Here is an 11,239-nt window from a genome sequence, read left to right on the forward strand (position 1 = left end):
AATATTCCCTGAGCATCATTGCTTTTTGTATCAGACTATGATTTCAGAACTGTCTGTATTCAGAGTCATGGCTTTTCCTTTTTTTTTTTTTACTAAACCTCAAACAAGAACAAAAGAGAGGACAAAAAACAAGGCCAAGCTACTGTTTCTCAAAGCCCATCCCAAATAACATAAAATTCTCTCCAGTATGAGAGAATTTGTTAAGTGTAGGTGTTCTATTAAATGTGCTTTACTCTCTTCCTCTTACTGCTTGATAGCCATTCCAAGGCTTCTAAGTATTTTATCCAAAGAGAGGCTTGTCATGAGAACTGAATATGTACTCCTTTCCCTATGCAGCCTCTCATCTGTAAGAAATGTCAAGCCATCCATTGCATCTCACCTTCGTTATTCCCCTTTCCATTCCAACCAGAAGACACAGAGAAGAGAACTTCTTCATGTCCTTTTGACATTAACTCTTCCCTCACACAGACAAGATTTTTCAGGGCAGAGAGCTGAGCATTCATTGCATTTCTTATCATATACAATAAAACTCACTTAAGTGGTAGCACAGCCTGTGTGTGATCCTGTTACATAATTCTAATTCAGAGACTGAGATATATCTTCTACTTCATCAGCTGTTTAGGGTGTATCCCTATAACCGTAAAGTAGACTCCATTTGTCAGAGAGGATTGTCACCCCCTCCAACATACAGGCAGATGACAAACCTCAGAGTCCCTTATGAACCCAGTAGTCTAACATACCAAATCACATTATCTCTAACAATATATGGGAGACACAGAAGTCCAATATGTATAAAAGCCTTAACACTTTAATGTTCAGGACTGTAACCTTAGGATACGAATCTGCTGGAAGCCTAAGTGCCAACAACATAAACTATTTTCTGCAGGGAAACCATCACTGTCCTACCCTGAATATCCATAAAATCCTTAGGTAAAGGCATCAGCCAGCAACAGATCAAAGATATGATCTCACACTAGTCTAGCTTAATGAACCAATGAGCTTACAAGGATTACTTTTACAGAAGCATGGGGAAACAAAGGCAGCTGCTACCAGAATTTAACCTGAACATGGTTGGTGCCTCACAATAACAGAATTCCACCCATGTGACTGATGCCTCAAAATACTATGACCACGTTCTGGCATAGTTGATGCCCAAATACCAGCAGCCCACCCTTGCGTGGTTGATACCTCATAGAAGCTTCACTGTTACAGCTCACTAATCAAATCTTGGGCTGTGCTACTAAAGTAGTCTCTTCTCTTCCAGCAGTTTGCTTCCTGCTAGTACGCTTCTGGCTTGTGCATCTTGTAGCTTTCTGAGTTTCTAGACCCCTGTGAATTTCTGTAGTTCCTGGACTTCTGATCCACATTCCTCTTTTGAGAGGGAGAGTGTTTCAGTTGAGAGGAGACATCTACATGATAGTTTCCTAACAGGAAAAGTCTATACATACCTGGTGGAATATTATTCAGCTGCAAAGAAAAAACCAAACCATAAAACTTGCAGGCAAATGGATGGAGCTAGAAAAGATGATACTGAGTGTGGTACCCAACACCTAAAAATGGTCGTTAGAGGGACATGAATAAATCATGACTGACACCTGATACCCAGTCTCCATCCTCCATTATTAAAACTGATGCAGCACAGTGCCAATACTCTATGAGGCCCTGGAAACTTTATGAGGACAATCCCTTCTTTGAAATTAATGAAATTTGGGCATCCAAGATGATAAGTTATCTATTTTCTGCGTATTCATTCCACCACCTTGAAGGTTGGTTTTCTTTTTCCTCATTGTTTTTTTAAAAGCCTACTTATAACAAAGACAAAGCATCTGTAATAGGTTCAGAACAATGTCTGTTCCACAGGAAGGATGTCATGTTATTACCTCTTAAATGTCATTTTTAAAAGCATGATCCTCTTTGGTGAGCCTCTGAGGTTTTTTTTTTCCTTGATTCATCACAGATAGGGAGACGAATAAGTTGGCAAGCCAAAAATGCCAAGTGGAGCTGGCATTAAAAAAAATACATGGTCAAATCCAGCTCAAATCCTCTTAGTCTGGTGAACTAAATGTGAGAAGTCTTCAGTACTAGGGACATTCTCAAGAACTGTATGGAAACCAAGGTCACCATCATGAATCTATATTCTTTTAAGAGTCACTTGAACTACAATGTCCAATTATTTGAAATAAGGTTTCTTATGTCTAGTACTGGGTACTATGAGTTTGTTTGTCTGTGGTTCTTGTAGAGAGCGTTGTCAGCTTAAGTGACTTATCTTCTTTTAAGATGTGTTTGTGTGTGTACGTGCATGTGCACATGTGTGTGTGTATGTGCGTACACACACATACATTTATATGCTTATTTTATAAATTTTGGTAAAATACTATAAATATAAATCCTTGGGGCTTTATCAAATAACCTTTGTGGGATTTGTCTCTCATCCTTCCCCTTCTAGACTGACCTTCTTCCCTCCATTCTATTTTCCATTTCCTATCACCTGCTACAATTTCTTACTCTCCCCGTATCACAGTCACCTGCCCCAGCCTATGTATGCTATTACTTTTAAATGTCTTTTGTTAACCATGAGGAAGATGGTGTAAATTTATTTTTCTGGTTTCTGTGGTTCCTCCACATTGTAGATTCAAATTTGAAGATTTGGGGCTAGGATCTTCAGATGAGAAAGAACATACAGTTTTTATATTTCTTGATCTGGGTTATCTCACTAAACATAGTGTTTTCTAGGTCTATCCATTTACCTGGAAACTTCATAATTTTATTTTTCTTTAAAACTGAATAAAGCTGAAGCCCATTGTGTGTGTGTGTCTGTGTGTGTGTGTGTGTGCGTGTGTGTGTGTGTGTGCGTGTGTGTGTGTGTGTACCACATTTTTATTATTCATTCATCTGTTGGAGGACATTTAGACAGTCTTTATTTTGTGGTTATTGTGAATGTGGTAGATATATGAATATGGCTGAGTAAGTCTATTTGGGGTAAAACGTGAGTACTTTGGACATAAGCCAAGGAGTAGTATAATTGTGTCATGTGGTAAATTTGTTATTAGTTTCTTGAAGATTCTCCATATTAATTTCCTGAGTGAATGCACCAATTTACATTCCTGCCACATTGCATAATGGTTCCTCCCATTTATGTATAACCTCACTAGCATTTGTTGTCAGTTTTTTTTTGTTGTTGTTTTTTTGATCTTAGCTATTATGACTGGGTAAGATAAAATTACAATGTAGATGTTAGGACTGGTTCAGCCTCCCAGTCCTATGCTCGCAGATATAAGACTCAGACTCAAAATATATTTACAAATACCTTGGCCATATAGCTAGGCTTTACTCTGACTAGATAATAACTAAAGACAACCGATTTATTCTAATCTACATTGTACCCTGTGGCTGGTTACCTGCACTTGGGTACCATGAGTCCACCTCCGAGAAACTTCCCTAGTGAATCTCACACCTGGTTCTATCCCAGAAGTTTTTTCTCCTTCAGGATGCTCCACCTCCCATTTCCTGTCTAAACCATAGGTCATAGGTTTCTTACTTAATGGGTGATGTATCCATACAATACAAATGATACATCTCTATATCTCAAAGTTGCTTGAATTTGCATTCTCATGATTGCTAAAGATAATGAACACTTTTTGAGCTATTTCTTAGCCATTTTTATTTCTTCTAATGAGAATTCTTTGTTTAGATCCATATAACATTTTTATTTGGGTCGTTTGTTTCCTTGACTCTTTGTTTATTGTTTCTTTGGTATGTTTAGGATATTAATCTTAGTCAGATGTATAGCTAGCAAAGATACTCTCCTCTTTCTTGCAATCTAGTGTTCAAAGTATTAGAAAATCTTATGTAAGCTGCCAAGGGAGGGAAGTAATTAAATAGTGGTATCCAGCTGTAACATCTATGAATCACAATAATCGCCATCACTGCAAGACATCTGTAAAGGTGCAAAAAGTGGCACTCACATGTTGGCGATAACCAACAGTTGTCTAATTGGACTTAAGTCTCACTCAGCAGGAATAAAATAATGTTTCCTACTGAACCACTTGCCAGCTTCCCAGGACTTGTGAGGTCATAGATATTAGAAAAGACTCACATTTGAAATGTAAATAAATAAAAAACCAATAAAAATAATTTAAAGAAAACACAAAAAAGAATCTACTACCATTACTTAGTAGATCAAGATAATTCTTTATTTCATTCTAAGTCTTATTCTTATACCCACAGGTAAATGTAACTACGGTTCCTCTTCAAAGAACCCCTTGCCTGTGGACATGACCAATCAATATTTGATATAATTTAAAGGCCATGGCAGAAGAGGGAGCCCATTCCCAACACTGCTGAATGACCGGGAACAGGAAGTTGGATTTCTCAGACACCCAGGATATAAAAGAAATCTATAAAATGATTCCCACTCATATTTTGCTGTGAACATAGATCAGTGCCTAGCCAAATCATCTTCAGAGAGGCTTCCTCCTGCAGTTGATGGGAGCAGATACAGAGACCCACAGCCAAACATTGGGGAGGGAGGTGTGGCGGGGGAGAGAGAAAAAAGGAGAGAGAGAGAGAGAGAGAGAGAGAGAGAGAGAGAGAGAGAATCCAAATTAGAGGTCTTTGTTGGGTTTCTACTCATGAAGCTTAGGGAACACCATGAAGGGAAGGAAGAAGGAACTGTAGAATCGTTGAGAACATAAGGAGAATATGGCCCACAAAATCAATAAAGCAAGCCTCATATGCTCACAGAGAGTGAAAAAACAGTTATGGAGCTAGCATGGATCCGTGCTATTTCCTCTGTATATGTTATGATTGTTAGCATGGTGTATTTGTGGGGCCAGTACAATAAAAATGTGACTTGTTTCTGACTCTCCCTGATGGTATGAGACCATTACAGAAAAGTACAACTGGTCACACACACACACACAGAAAAAAAAAACAACAAAAAAACCCCAAAATATCTGGAGGATCCCAGAACCAATGAATATATCTATATCACAGCTCCTACATTTATGGCTCAAGTAACATCAAGGAAGATGGTTTATAAAAATTATTAGATTAAGAATACAAGGATTTACTTTGAAACAGTCTTTTTTTTAGAAATGACTACATAAGCAAGAATGGAACAATGACAATATAGATGGACATATTAAGAGGAAATGGGGTAATTTTACCAAGTCTCAGAACTATAGAAGAGCTATAGGCAACTAAATGATTAATGGGAAGAGAATTAACCTCTTCTTATTGATTTTCTAATGCAGAGAGGTCATCTCTGAAACCATATGTATACATACAACAAAAACAGGCTCAGTGGATTATATTATCCAACTATTAAGAAAAGCACACATACACAAATACCAAAGGAAGCTACCAACTTAATAGTGTGGTCAATTGAAGGGGCTGGATAAAAGAAAGTAAAGGGGGAATGTATATTTTAAAAAAGCATGCACCATGTCAAACACCAATAATACTAGTACGTGTTAGGCTGAGAAAGGATGGTCAAAAGTTTTAGTAAGACTTCTCAAAGCTAAAAAGTCAACATCAAGAAAAATGCTGTGTCTAATTAAATATAACAAAATGGAGTAGCATTATGTAGCAGAATGCAAATATTTTCAACTGTTCTATTCTACCTACACAACAGGGAGAAGAAAATATGACTTAGTAACTACCCTTGCTAGAAAGACTAAGAACAAACACTAAAATCCCACTCTCAGCTGACTTTAATGAGATATCCACCCCTCAATGTGGCATCAGCAAATGGAAGATAGTGAGAATCTCACTATTGAGTAGTGATGATCCCTACATATTGTGTCAGTGGAGACTCCACACAGAACTTGGGCATCTCGGCCAATGCAGTAATTTGAAACACTTCTCTTTTTTCCCATTGCAATGGTGTTCAGAACAAATGATGTAGGAACCTAAATTAGATTCATAATCTAAATTATTCTTGATTTCTAACACTGCCAAGTGATAATGACCATTTCACGCCTCCACTCTGTAGATACCTATAGGATTCATATGTAGACCTGCTAGGCAATACACTATGAAATCATCACAAGTTATTGAGAAACTGAGCTGTGTTGATACTAAGGTTGCCCTTTTCTCTTAGTGCCAATAAATGCTGAAGGGAAAAGGTGGTGCTGGAAAAATGCTTAAATGTGTGGAAACATGACAGTTTTTATAAGTGCTTTAAACTAAGATATATGAGAATGTGAAGACTACAAGTAGACAAAATCCCAAAATCCTTTGTGGTCACTATTCTCCTGCCTGCTTTATACCACTGTGCCTTTCCCCCCCCTTTCATGAATATACCCTCTCTTTGGTGGCCCCTTACTAATCTTCTGATCTCTCTGGAAAATCCAAATGAAGCATGTGTATTTAAAATTCCAAAGCTAACATTTGTAAATAAAAGAAAACTGTGATTTTTCTCTTTCTGGATCTGGGTTAATTTACTTGAGGTTAACTTACTCCAAATGATTGTTTCTAGGTCCATCCATTTACCTTCAAATTTTAAAATATTGATTTTCTTAACAGTTGGACAATGTACAGTTGTGAAAATGTACTATTTGTTATTCCATCTATTCATGGATTGGTATACAGCAAGGATGTTTCAATTTTCTGGATATTGTGAATAGAGCAGCCATGAACATGGATGAGCTAGTTTCTCTATGGTAGGCTATAGACTCTTTGGAGGTGTGCTCCCATAAGTCATGTGGTAGATTTATTTTTAGCTCACTGAGGAGCCTGTGCATTGATTTGTATAGTGCCTGAGCCAGTTTGTACTCACATCAACAGTGGATAAGTCATACGAGAAACTACTACTATAAACACTTTTTAAAAGACAAATACATATACATTTTTTAAAGAAAGAGTATAAATATTTTTACCTTATAACAGGTGATAATACCCCTATTAGACTTTAAGGCACTAAGAAATAAAAACTCAGTACAAGGAAAGGGTTGCCTCTAGGAGTTGTTGACAAGCAAGGTCCTATGGCTTCCCAAATATTACAGGCTTTTTCGTTTGTTCTTAGTTACCATCTAAAACTTGATATAAGACCCTAATGCCAAAAGCGACATATATGTGGGTGATAAAACATGAAATCAAGCTGTTATTGAACTGGAAACCTGATCTCTACTGGCCAACTTTCATGGTTGTAGAAGGTACTGTGCCTACTACCAGAAGAATGTAATCATTACTCTTACCCGACTGTGAACCATGTGAGCTACAGTAATGGCCAGATCGGCAATATACTCCCACTAGTTTGACAGTCAAAAGAAACAACATAGGAATAACTAAAAACTTTATGATTAGATTTAAATCTCACTTCTTAAGGAAGACCCCTATCATTCTCAGAGCCAAGAATGGGTCCTAGGGGACAGCCTACCACTATTACTCACCTAAAGGGATATCCTATTTAACCAGCTCTTAATAATGTACTGTTATACTTGCAAATTAAGGCATCTCTCAACTGTCATCAGAGAAGATTCGTTTTCCATTAGCTTGTGATTGACACAGAAATTCACAACTGGCCAAGGTGAAGAAAATTAAAATCTAAGTGGACATATATAATATAGCCCTTCTCCCAAGGCTCAGGGATCACTGCAGTAGCACTTTGTAAAAGACAATGGTGGCAGATGAGTACAAGGAATCTGTTTTCTGAATACAACTGGAAAGTTGCCCTAGAAACTCACAACTCATGTGGGAGCATGCATAAAACTTGTACAAGTTCAAGCCAAACAAAATTCTCAGCATTGATGGGGAAAGTGGTCCCACAAATCCCATATCTAGCTGAGGAAATATTAGGAGGGAGTAGTTTCTGGGAAAGGAAGAGTAATATTTTCAACTGGGTGGCCCTGGGAGGTGGAATGCAATCCATTGGATTGCTGCACACCCAAGAATACATAGCTGTCATTAATTGGACTTAAAAAAATTAAGTCACATATTTGGGTAGGAATAGAATGGGAATGAATCTGATGGAAGACAGGGAGGTGATCAAGATCAAGATACAATATATCAATTTCTTGGTGAATTAATGAAAATGTATATTTATAGAAGGCCACTGTGAATATGGTCAAGATTCTGAAAGACAAAACAAATTCTTATAAAGTGATAGAGAAAATCTGTCTTATTCATAACAGGAAGCCAATTTGTATGACAACTAACTTCTCCAGAGAAACTATGAGAACAACAAAGTCCTTATGTCTTTCTTTCTTAAGAAAGAGTCAACCAACAGATTGGGAAAAGATCTTTACCAATTCTACAACTGATAGAGGACTTATATCCAAAATATACAAAGAACTCAAGAAGTTAGACTGCAGGGAGACAAATAACCCTATTAAAAATGGGGTTCAGAGCTAAACAAAGAATTCACAGCTGAGGAATGCTGAATGGCTCAGAAACACCTAAAGAAATGTTCAACATCTTTAGTCATAAGGGAAATGCAAATCAAAACAACCCTGAGATTTCACCTCACACCAGTGAGAATGGCTAAGATCAAAAACTCAGGAGACAGCAAATGCTGGCGAGGATGTGGAGAAAGAGGAACACTCCTCCATTGTTGGTGGGTTTGCAGACTGGTACAACCATTCTGGAAATCAGTCTGGAGGTTCCTCAGAAAATTGGACATTGAACTGCCTGAGGATCCAGCTATACCTCTCTTGGGCCTATACCCAAAAGATGCCCCAACATATAACAAAGACACATGCTCCACTATGTTCATAGCAGCCTTATTTATAATAGCCAGAAGCTGGAAAGAACCCAGATGCCCTTCAACAGAGGAATGGGTACAGAAAATGTGGTACATCTACACAATGGAATACTACTCAGCTATCAAAAACTTTATGAAATTCATAGGCAAATGGATGGAACTGGAAAATATCATCCTGAGTGAGGTAACCCAATCACAGAAAAACACACATGGTATGCACTCATTGATAAGTGGCTTTTAGCCCAAATGCTTGAATTGCCCTAGATGCACAGAACACATGAAACTCAAGAAGGATGACCAAAATGCGAATGCTTCACTCCTTCTTTAAAATGGGAACAAGAATACCCTTGGGAGGGAATAGGGAGGCAAAGTTTAGAACAGAGGCTGAAGGAACGCCCATTCAGAGCCTGCCCAATGTGTGGCCCATACACATACAGCCACCAAACTAGTTAAGATGGATGAAGCAAAGAAGTGCAAGCTGACAGGAACTGGATGTAAACCTCTCCTAAGAGACACAGCCAGAATACAGCAAATACATAGGTGAATGCCAGCAGCAAACCACTGAACTGAGAACGTGATCTCCGTTGAAGGATCCAGAGAAAGGACTGGAAGAGCTTGAAGGGGCTTGAGACCCCATATGAATAACAATGCCAACCAACCAGAGCTTCCAGGGACTAAGCCACTACCCAAAGACTATACATGGACTGAACCTGGGCTCCAAGTTATAGGCCCCAATGAATAGCCTAGTAAGAGCACCAGTGCAAGGGGAAGCCCTTGGTCCTGCCAAGATTGAACCCCCAGTGAACGTGATTGTTGGTGGGAGGGCGGCAATGGGGGGAGGATGGGGAGGGGAACACCCATAAAGAAGGGGGAGGGGTTAGGGGGATGTTGGCCCGGAAACCGGGAAAGAGAATAACACTCGAAATGTAAATAAGAAATACTCAAGTTAATAAAAAAGAAAGAAAGAAAGAAAGAAAGAAAGAAAGAAAGAAAGAAAGAAAGAAAGAAAGAAAGAAAAAATACCCAATTTAATAAAGATGGAGAAAAAAAAAGAAAGAGTCAACCTATATTTCAATAGGAATGAAAGAGGACAGTATCAAAAAGAAGCCTTATGGGTTGGGGATTTAGCTCAGTGGTAGAGTGCTTGCCTAGCAAGCGCAAGGCCCTGGGTTCGGTCCCCAACTCCAAAAAAAAAAAAAAAAAAAAAAAAAAAAAAAAAAAAAAAAGAAAAAGAAACCTTACTGCAAAGGCCCTTTTTAAAAAGTTTGATTTTATGCCTCTCCCATTTCAATTCTAGTCCTCACTTTGTACACCTCTTATGTGAAGAGTGGTGACGAGTTGTCTGGATCTTTAGATAAAAATCCAACAACCAATCAGGGTCTCCACTTGTCAAGCCATGTGAGCCAAACAGGGTGATAATGCACCCACATAAGACAAGTAACCTTCCTACTGTTTTTACTTCTTAATTCCTGAATCTATACCATTGAGTCCAAGATATACCCTATGAACAGGTTGGAAATATAGTCAACATCAGGATGATCTTCCTTGGCAGGTGTATATCACAGAATTCACTGTCTGGTGATAATTGCTTACATTAAGTAAAATTAAACAAACTACAATTGCTCTGTGTGCCCACTGGCTCAAGGGTTAGTGCACCAGCAATACTTTTGACCATCTCACCAACTTGTATTGGCCGTGAGACTTCTCAGTGCTATCTGGCTACTTTAATTCTGTGGCTACTTTAATTATGTTTTCCTTGAAACATAATTGCTTTATGTGATGATAAATTTGGGTCTTATGAATATGGTGTACCGTCACTATAATATAGTAAATCTCCTTTTCTGCAATGTATTTCAGTTGTACTAGGTCTCTAATACTCTCTTTGCCACGGGGGCACTGGCAATTGATATTAAGTCTTCTATGAAGGCTTGAGGAAGGAAATAAAAAGAAAACGTTTGAAACTTTATGATACCAAATAGATAGACCTGGTTAAAACAGCCTTCTCCCAACATACACCCCCACACACAAGATCAGGAAACAGTCAACATCTTCAAAATGGTCTGTGAATTTTTATTTAAATGTCACGTCCTTTTATTAAAAGGTTTGCATGTTTATTTTCTTGCTTTCTTGCATGTTGTCATTTAGAACTGGTTATTATATTTAGCAAAAAATTAATTGAAAAAGTATGCATAAATGCAAGCAAGTAAACTCAGAATGAAATTATCAGGATTTATTTCCATAATTGGGTTTACTTATTTCTGCTGCGTCAGAAGTTTCACTCAAATGATAACACAAATATGCAGGATCTATAAGTGCATGGCACTAAAGAAGGGAAGAAAGGAATGTTAAAAACTCTGTGTGGAGCAATCATCATCACATAGTAACTATCCACTCAGGGAGACTTGTGAACAGAACAAAAGAATGCTGTTCATCTAAAACTCAGATAGCTATTTCCTAAAGAGTGGTTCGAAGGGCTATGGTTTCCCAAAATAATATGTATCATGTTTTGGAGAGGCCCTTGCTGGGTTCTCTTCA

This window comes from Rattus norvegicus, chromosome 1, assembly GCF_036323735.1.
Source record: "Rattus norvegicus strain BN/NHsdMcwi chromosome 1, GRCr8, whole genome shotgun sequence".
NCBI classification, from domain to species: Eukaryota; Metazoa; Chordata; class Mammalia; order Rodentia; family Muridae; genus Rattus; species Rattus norvegicus.